The following is a 9403-nucleotide window of genomic DNA, read 5'->3' as shown; positions in this document are numbered from 1 at the left end:
TTTGGCTGCTCTCCAAAATGTGCAGATATCTCAGAGATATCCCTGACCCTGGCATCTGGGAGGCTACATACCATCTGGGTGTCCCGTTCACGTCTACACAATCTCCTGCCTGTCCCCTTCACTATTGATTCCTCTATCACTACCGCTCTCTTCTTCACTCTTTTTCCCTTCTGCTCCACGGACCGATGCACAGTGCCTGTAACCCGGTCTCTGTGGCATTCTACCGGAAGGTCATTCCCCACGTGAGTATCCAAAGCGGTACACTTCTGTTTGACAGCAATGGCCACAGGAGTGCTCTGCTCTAACTGCCTATTTCAATTTTTCCTGACATTCTACCAAGCTACTCAACTCCTGCAACTACAGGATGATTACTTCCCTGTAGCTTTCATCGATTATCTCCTCACTCTCCCATACAAGCCGAAGGTCATCCAGTTGCTGCTCCAGATCCCTATCATGGTCTTCAAGGAGCTGCAGCCAGATGCACTTCACGCAGGTGTAGTTCCCCGGGTGACTCTGGGTCTCCCATTCTCTAACATCTGGCATGAAGAACACACCACAGCCATTTAATTGGTATAATGAAACAGAAAAAAACCAAAAGGAAACTTAACAAACAATTTACACAGAGCCAACACCTCTCCCGAGCCAAAGCCTCTTTTGAGCCAAAGCCTGATGTTTCTACTCCTGCCACTGGCCATTCCGCTTATCCCTTCTGTACTTCTATGTACTTCATAGAGTTCTGTTGATACTGCGGATAGGCGTACACGGGAGAACCATGTGCTGGTCAGAGTAAACAATGTACTGAGTGCATTGGAACATGGAATATATCAGAATCCTGGAGCACTGCACACAGGCAAATGAATTTCCCTGAGATAAACTGTGAGTGAGCAGGACATCCCTGTTCAGGGACTCTGTCCCATTATTGAATAATAAATATCCCACTTTCTTTCTTTCATGCTCTCACACAGGTGAATAATGCCCAGAATGATTGGCATGCGGATCTTCCAAAAGACAAAGAAACACCGGATAAACATCAAGAAGTGAATCGGGAAAATTCAGTGGACATTAAAGGAAGAAATTCTGTGACCCATCAAGGTACGTTGGAAGCTGCGGGCACAAAGCATCAGCATGGCTGGTGGGCTCGAGCACCTGCTGCAAGAAACATGACTGACCACGTGGGAATATTCATAAACTCCTCTGATGTGTTCAATTCATTCTCTCCTTCAGATCACTCACAGCCAGTTTCCACAAGACAAGAGGTAAGGAAGCAGCAAATATTTAACATGAACAAGTGCTCTTCTAATTTTACTTCAATAAATGCTCAAAGTCCCTGCTACATTTGATTCTTTCTCCCACAATCACCAAGGCTCTAAAGTCCATCCAGGCTGCACCAATTAAAAAAAATGCATAATTTTACTCTTGATATTGGCCATGCACTCCTTCACCATTAACAACTGTGCGAAATGTTTTATTCTTTCTCATCTACTCCACAACTATTTTGCTGTTTGAGAATTTTTTTCATTTTTGGAAAACATATGACCTGGACCTTCCTCACTTTTCCCAAAAATGCGCACCAGCAGTTCCTTCCAATTTACATTGGTGAACTCCTCTCATACCATATAGTTTTACTTACTCACGGAAATACTGCTTCATCAGACTTTACTTTCTCCCTATCAAATGTCAAGTTGAACTCTGTTATATTGTGATCACTGGTTCCTATGGGTTCTTTCACATTAAGTTCTCTAATCGCCTCTGGTTCATTACATAACAGCAAATCCAGTATAGCCGATCCCGTGTTAGGCTTAGCGAAAAATTGCTCTAAAAAGCCATCTCGTATGCATTCAACAGACTCGCTGTCTTGAGATCCATTACCAACCTGATTTTTCCCAAATGACCTGCATGTTAAAATCTCCCATGACTGCCATGAAATTGCCCTTTTTGCTTGCCTTTTCCTATATCCTGTTGTAACCTGTGGTCCTCCTCCCAGCCACTGTTGGAAGGCCTGTATATAACTGCTACCAAAGTTTTTTTTTCCCCCTTGACATTTCTTCACTCAACCCACAAGGATTCAACAGCTTCTGATCATTTGTCACATCGTTCTACTGATTTTATGCCATTCTTTACCAGTAGAGCCACACCACCCCTCCGCTAACTTTCCTATCCCTCTGATGTAACATGTAACCTAGGACATTCAGCTCCCAACTATAACCATCCTTCAGCCACAATTCAGTGATGGCTACATCACACCTGGTCATCCGTAAAATTCGAACAAGTTCATCCACTTCATACTATATGCATTTAGATACAACAACTTCGGTACCGTGTTTACTATCTTTTCTGATTCTATGTTCCTAATGTTTTGATACTCAGCCTATTGGCTGTAACTAATTCCCATCACCTGCCTGCCCTTCCTGACAGTCTGACTGCATGCTTATCTTAACTTTTTTTTAACATCCGTCCCTTCCCCCTGCAAAATTTGTACAAACCCTTCCCAACAGCTCGAACAAACCTGCCCACCAGAATATTGGTCCCCTTTGGCTGCTCTCCAAAATGCTGTGGAGATATCTCAGAGATATCCCTGACCCTGGCATCTGGGAGGCTACATACCATCCGGGTGTCCCGTTCACGTCTACACAATCTCCTGCCTGTCCCCTTCACTATTGAGTCCTCTATCACTACCGCTCTCTTCTTCGCTCTTTTTCCCTTCAGCACCACGGACCGATGCACAGTGCCTGTAACCCGGTCTCTGTGGCATTCTACCGGAAGGTCATTCCCCACGTGAGTATCCAAAGCGGTACACTTCTGTTTGACAGCCATGGCCACAGGTGTGCTCTGCTCTAACTGCCTATTTCAATTTTTCCTGACAGTCACCAAGCTACTGACCTCCTGCAGCTTCAGGATGACTACATCCCTGTAGCTTTGATCAATTATCTCCTCACTCTCCCATACAAGCCGAAGGTCATCCAGTTGCTGCTCCAGATCCCTAACATGGTCTTCAAGGAGCTGCAGCCAGATGCACTTCACGCAGATGTAGTTCCCCGGGTGACTCTGGATCTCCCATTCTCTAACATCTGGCACTAAGAACACACCACAGCCGTTAAATTGGTACAATAAGAGAGAAAAAAACCAAAAGGAAACTTAACAAACGATTTACACAGAGCCAAAACCTCTCCCGAGCCAAAGCCTCTTTTGAGCCAAAGCCTGATGTTTCTACTCCTGCCACTGGCCATTCCGCTTATCCACTCTGTACTTCTATGTAGTTCATAGAGTTCTGTTGATACTGCTGACAGGTGTACATGTGAGAATCATGTGCTGGTGAGAGTAAACAATGTACTGAGGTCATTGGAACATGGAATCTATCAGAACCCTGGAGCACTGCACACACGCAAATGAATTTCCCTGAGATAAACTGTGAGTGATCAGGACATCCCTGTTCAGGGACTCTGTCCAATTATTGAAAAATTAATATCCCAGTTTCTTTCTTTCATGCTCTCTCATAAGTGAATGATGCAGAGAATTATTCCCATGTGGACGTTGCAAAAGATGAACAAGCATCTCTTCAATCACAAGAAGTGAATCAGGAAGTGAATCAGCAAGTTTTGACAGCACAAGAGGTAAAGAAACAGCAAATACTGAACATGAAGAAGTCCTCTTCTACCTTTTCTTTAATAAACCACTCACAGTTCCTGCTACAATTGATCCTTTCTCCCCCTGTCACCAGGTCACTGTAATCCATCCAGGCCGGATCAATTCCGGAGTAGTTTTAAGCCACCAATGTCACTGGGGTTGTGAGGCAGCTGCACTGCTGCCGTCTCACTGCTCTTTCTCTTTGAGATTTGATTCTGAAACCAGGTGTCTGTGATTCCAAGTCTGAGCAAACAAGGATTTGTTTTGCTATTTTCAGAGCACAATATCCTTCTATTTTCACTTTAGATCAAATATTTTCAGGCTAAGACAATTACATGATCTTGTACATGGATAAAGCCAAAGGTACATAAAAAATCATGTTGAACTTCAAGTTAAAAGTTGCAGAAATATGTGTCTGGAAATAAAATAATCTGTCAAGGAAAAATTACATTTCTTCTGAGTATCCTTCAGCAAAAATCCAAAAACTAAGTACCACAGATCTGAAATAATTATTGAAAAAACTGAAAATATTCAACAGGTTATGAAACAGCTGTGGGAAGAGAAACAGGTTTAATATTTCAGGTCAATAAAACATCTTGATTTGAAACATTGACTCTGTTTCTCTTTCTTCAGATGCTGACTGAGCTGCTGAGTATTCACAGCATTTTCTGTATTCAGTTTCACCTTTTCGCAGAATTTTGGCCAGTGCTCTCAGAAAACTAGCCTATTTTCCAAAATGCTTACAGATATTGGCCATGCTCTGCATTGTGCTAAAGAGGTCTTTTTTGACCAGAAATGACCAGAACATCAAATTTAACTCAGTTTGGTCAATTTATCAGAGGTGTAAATGCAAATGACTGGCCAGTGCAAAGAAAAGTAAAATTAATGATACCTTTCTGTTGCCTTTCTCTGCTTTAGGAGAAAAAGTATGAATTGTTTGCAATATGGCACCACAGAGGACACTATGGAAGTGGCCACTATTATGCTGAAATCAAATCAGGCTCTGATGACTGGTACAATTTTAATGATGAAGATGTTATAAAGGTAAAAATTTTAGGAACAGAATGAAAAGTTTTCTAATTCACTAGTCAAGGGAAAGTTAGCACATGGTCCGGCTGTGTTTCTATTCTATAATACTTTCTCAGTTTGTGTTCTGGAATGAAATTAAGTTACTTCAAAAGCAGCATTATACCTCACACAAAGAGACATGAGTATATTGTTGGAGGTTAATCATCCTAGTCATACGATTCGTCATCCTAATCAAATCAGACTCTGGTGACTGGTACAATTTTAATGATGAAAATGTTAAAAAGGTAAAAATTAAAAACAGATTGAAAAGTTTTCTAAAGCAACATTGTACATCACACAAAGGGAGATGATTATGTTATTGGAGGTCAATCATTTCAGTCATACAGTATGAGGTCACTGTAGGAGCTGAGCTGGAACTTTATTTAACACACAAAATGCTGGTGGAACACAGCAGGCCAGGCAGCATCTATAGGGAGAAGCACTGTCGACATTTCGGGCCGAGATCCTTCGTCAGGATTAACTGAAAGGAAAGATAGTAAGAGATTTGAAAGTCGGAGGGGGAAGGGAAAATGCAGAATGATAGGAGAAGACCAAAGGGGGTGGGGTGAAGCTGAGAGCCAGAAAGGGGATTGGCAAAAGGGATACAGAGCTGGAGAAGGGAAAGGATCATAGGACGGGAGGCCTAGGAAGAAAGAAAGGGGGAGGGGAGCACCAGACAGAGATGGAGAATAGGCAGAGTGATGGGCAGAAAGAGAGAAAAAAAGGAGGGGGAGAAACTAAATATATCAGGGATGGGGTAAGAGGGGAGGAGGGGAATTAACGGAAGTTAGAAAAGTTAATGTTCATGCCATCAGGTTAGAGGCTACCCAACCGGTATATAAGGTGTTGTTCCTCCAACATGAATGTGGCTTCATCTTGACAGTAGATAAGGCCAGGGATAGACATATCAGAATGGGAATGGGATGTGGAATTAAAATGTGTGGCCACTGGGTGATCCTGTTTTCTCTGGTGGACCAAGCGTAGGTGTTCAGCAAAACGGACTCCCAGTCTGCGTCGGGTCTCACCAATATATAAAAGGCCACACCGGGAGCACCGGATGCAGTATACCACACCAGCCGACTCACAGGTGAAGTGTCGCCTCACCTGGAAGGACTGTCTGGGGCCCTGAATGGTGGTGAGGGAGGAAGTGTAAGGGCAGTTGTAACACTTGTTCTGCTTACAAGGATAAGTGCCAGGACGGAGATCAGTGGGAAGGGATGGGGGGGACGAATGGACAAGGGAGTCACGTAGGAAGCGATCCCTGAGGAAAGCGGGGGGGGGGGGGGGAGAGGGGAGGGAAAGTCGTGCTCGGTAGTAGGATCCCTTTGGAGATGGTGATGCTTGAATTTCCAACATCTGCAGATTTCCTTGTGGAACTTTTATTTACTTAGCTCTTGATAATCATGCCAGCTTGTTTTGGAGATCAGATGTAAACATAATATTACAGGATTAACATTAAACACATTCAGACTGATCATGTGAGCTACCAGACAGTGGCTTTTTCTTTATTCATTTGTAGAATGGCATTGTCATTGCCCCTGAGAGAGTGCTGAGTCACCTGCTTCGTCTCTGCACTCTGAGTGTACCTGTTTCTCAATGCTGTGAGGTGGAGGGTTCCCAGAATCAGACCCAGAAATAATGTAAAAATCATTATATAGATCAACGTTGAGAGAGTGTGCAATTCTGGAGGGAGAAATATAAAAAAACGGTCATTTTTATGTCTTTCCCTCTCACAAAGAATGTATAGGATTGAGAAAAGCTCTCAGATAAACTTACTCAGAACTGAGACAGGCCATTATTTCACTGAATTTATAGTTGATTGTTTCTGAATAATCATTATATTCATTGTGTGAGTGATTTTAGATTTGAATTTGTGTCATATAACTTCCTGACAGTAACATTTCGATTTTTTTTTGCATGTTGTCAATGAATATTTATTCGTCATGACATTTCGTTAAGGAAAACAATTTCAATCCATGGTAATAACCACATTTATTTAATGCATAATCTATTGTGCAAAAATGTTATAGTTAATGAGTATTAACATAGAATAGTACATCATAGTTCAGGCCCTTCGGCCCACAATGTTGTGCTGACCCTTAATTCCTGCCTCCTGTATAACCCCCCACCTTAAATTCCTCCATTTACCTGTCTAGTAGTCTCTTAAATTTCACTAGTGTATCTGCCTGCACCACTGACTCAGGCAATGCATTCCACGCACCAACCACTCCCATTGAAAAACTTTCCTCTAATATCCCCCTTGAACTTCCCACCCCTTACCTTAAAGCCATGTCCTCTTTAATTGAGCAGTGGTGCCCTGGGAAGAGGCGCTGGCTGTCCTCTTAATTTCTTGTATACCTCTATCATGTCTCCTCTCATCCTCCTTCTCTCCAAAGAGTAAAGCCCTAGCTCCCTTCATCTCTGATCATAATGCATACTCTCTAAACCAGGCAGCATCCTGGTAAATCCCCTCTGTACCCTTTCCAATGCTTCCTCATCCTTCCTATAGTGAGGCAACCAGAACTGGACACAGTACTCCAAGTGTGGCCTAACCAGAGTTTTATAGAGCTGCATCACTACCTCGCGACTCTTAAGCTCTATCCCTTAACTTATGAAGGCCAACACCCCATAAGCTTTCTTAACTACCCTATCTACCTGTGAGGCAACTTTCAGGGATCTGTGGACCTGTACCCCCGATCCCTCTGCTCCTCCACACTACCAAGTATCCTGCCATTTACTTTGTACTCTGCCTTGGAGTTTTGTCCTTTGAGTATTGTTACATTACTTCTGAAAAGACACTACACTTGAAATAAATCACTCAAAAGGACTTGCAGTTCCATATTGTCCATTAGATATATTCGTAATGTGATAACTTGTCTAGTGAAGTAGAAATTTTTAAATGTATTTAAATTGACCTACAAACTAGATAGAAGGGCCAAAAACTGGGAAATTATAAAAACTGGTAGTAACAATGTACAAATTGATCCATATTGGTAGAAGACATATTGTATGCTCTCATCTTTTTTTAAAATCTAAATTGTTTAATATTTTCCAGTTCCGAAACTGCTTACGTGCTTATGTACAGACTGATTGATGCAGGTATGATGATTTGTAGAATTCACTGGTAATAAATTTATCATTCACTTGCATACTACCATGCAATGGGTTTATAAATTCTGTTGAATATAGTATTGTAACATCATTTTGTTTTCTTGCTTTTTCATGCATTTTGATGAACCGTGAGTTGTCCACCTCAGGATAAACCTAAAGAATTTCTAACTTTTTTTTAATTGGATAGAACAACATACAAAATGCTGGAGGAATTCAGGAGGTCAGGCAGCATCTGTGGAGGGGAATAAACAGTCAACAATTCGGGACAAGACTGTTTATTCCCCTCCATAGATGCTGCCTGACCTGAGTTCCATCATCATTTTGTGTGTTCCTCTGGGTTGCCAGCATCTGCAGCATCTCCTGTGTTAACTGGACAATGTTTGCTTCCCTCATTCTCTTTTAATACTTATGTGGATACATAATAAGGTAACATTATTCTTATTTTGTACAGTAATGCTACTTTCCATTCTATTGAAGCATTATATTTGTGATGCTGGTGACAAACAGATTTTAGTGTTGTCAAAATCAAGATAATAGAATTTTCTTAGCTCATGCTACTTGTGATGCATAATATAGAAGATTAAATAAATTTTGGACATCTTGATGTCTTCAAGCCCTGTGGTGTTGATTTTCCCCAGGTACTTTGATGCTAATAAATTCCATAGATTCACCACTCTCTGGTTAAAGAAATTCCTCCTCATCTCCATTTTAAAAGGGTGCCCCTCTATTCTGTGGCCGTGTCCTCTGGTCTTTGACTCTCCCACCAGAGGAAGCATTCTCTCCATATCTACTCTATTAAGGTGTCTCAAAATTTGAAGCGTTTCAATTAGGTCATCACTCATTCTTCTGAATTCCAGAGAATGTAGGCTCAAAACCATCGAATGCTCTTCATATGACACGCCATTCAATTATTTTTGTGAACATCCCTTGAACCCTTTCCAGTTTCAGCACATCCTTTCAAAGTTAAGTGTTCCAAACCTGCACATAATACTCCAAGTGATGCCTCACCAGTGTTTTATAAAGTCTCAACGTTACATCCTTGCTTTCATATTCTAGTCTACTTGAAATGAATGCATAATCACATTTGCATTCCTCACCAAGGACTCAGCCTGCAAATTAACCTTTAGGGAATCCTGCACAAGGATGCCCAATTCCCTTTACACCTCAGTTTTTTGACGTATAATGTAAAAGAAAAATCGGTCCCAACACAGACCCCTGTGGAATACCACTAGCCACCAGCAGCCATCCAGAAAATGCTCCCTTCAGTCCCACTCTTTGCCCCCTGCCAGTCAGTCACTGCTTTATCCATGCTAGAATCATTCCTGTAATTCCATGAGCTTGTAGCTTGTTAAGCAGCCTCACTTGTGACAATGTCAAAGGCTTTCTGAAATTCCAAGTACACATCAAACAATTCTCCTTTCTCTATCCTGCTTGTTATTTCTTCAAATAATTCCAATAATTTGTCAGGCAAGATTCTCACTTGAAGAAACCATGCTGACTATGGCCGATTTTATCATGTGTGAGAGTTAACCTGAGACCTCAACTTTAATAATCGACACCAACATCTTCCCAGCCACTGAGGCCAGACTAACTGTCCTAT

At 41.8% G+C, this 9403-nt stretch overlaps 1 long non-coding RNA gene across 1 annotated transcript; it reads left to right on the top strand.

Moving 5' to 3' along the window:
* The first annotated feature begins 4540 nt into the window (after positions 1-4540).
* LOC132404922 (uncharacterized) lies at positions 4541-7781 on the top strand. The gene is made up of 3 exons (XR_009515710.1): positions 4541-4668; positions 6652-6671; positions 7748-7781. It is a non-coding gene; the product is annotated as an uncharacterized LOC132404922 (long non-coding RNA).
* The last annotated feature ends 1622 nt before the right edge of the window (positions 7782-9403 follow it).

Source organism: Hypanus sabinus, chromosome 2 (genome assembly GCF_030144855.1).
Source record: "Hypanus sabinus isolate sHypSab1 chromosome 2, sHypSab1.hap1, whole genome shotgun sequence".
Taxonomy (NCBI): domain Eukaryota; kingdom Metazoa; phylum Chordata; class Chondrichthyes; order Myliobatiformes; family Dasyatidae; genus Hypanus; species Hypanus sabinus.
Note: the sequence above shows the minus strand (reverse complement) of the source record. Positions and strands in the feature narration are given on the sequence as shown.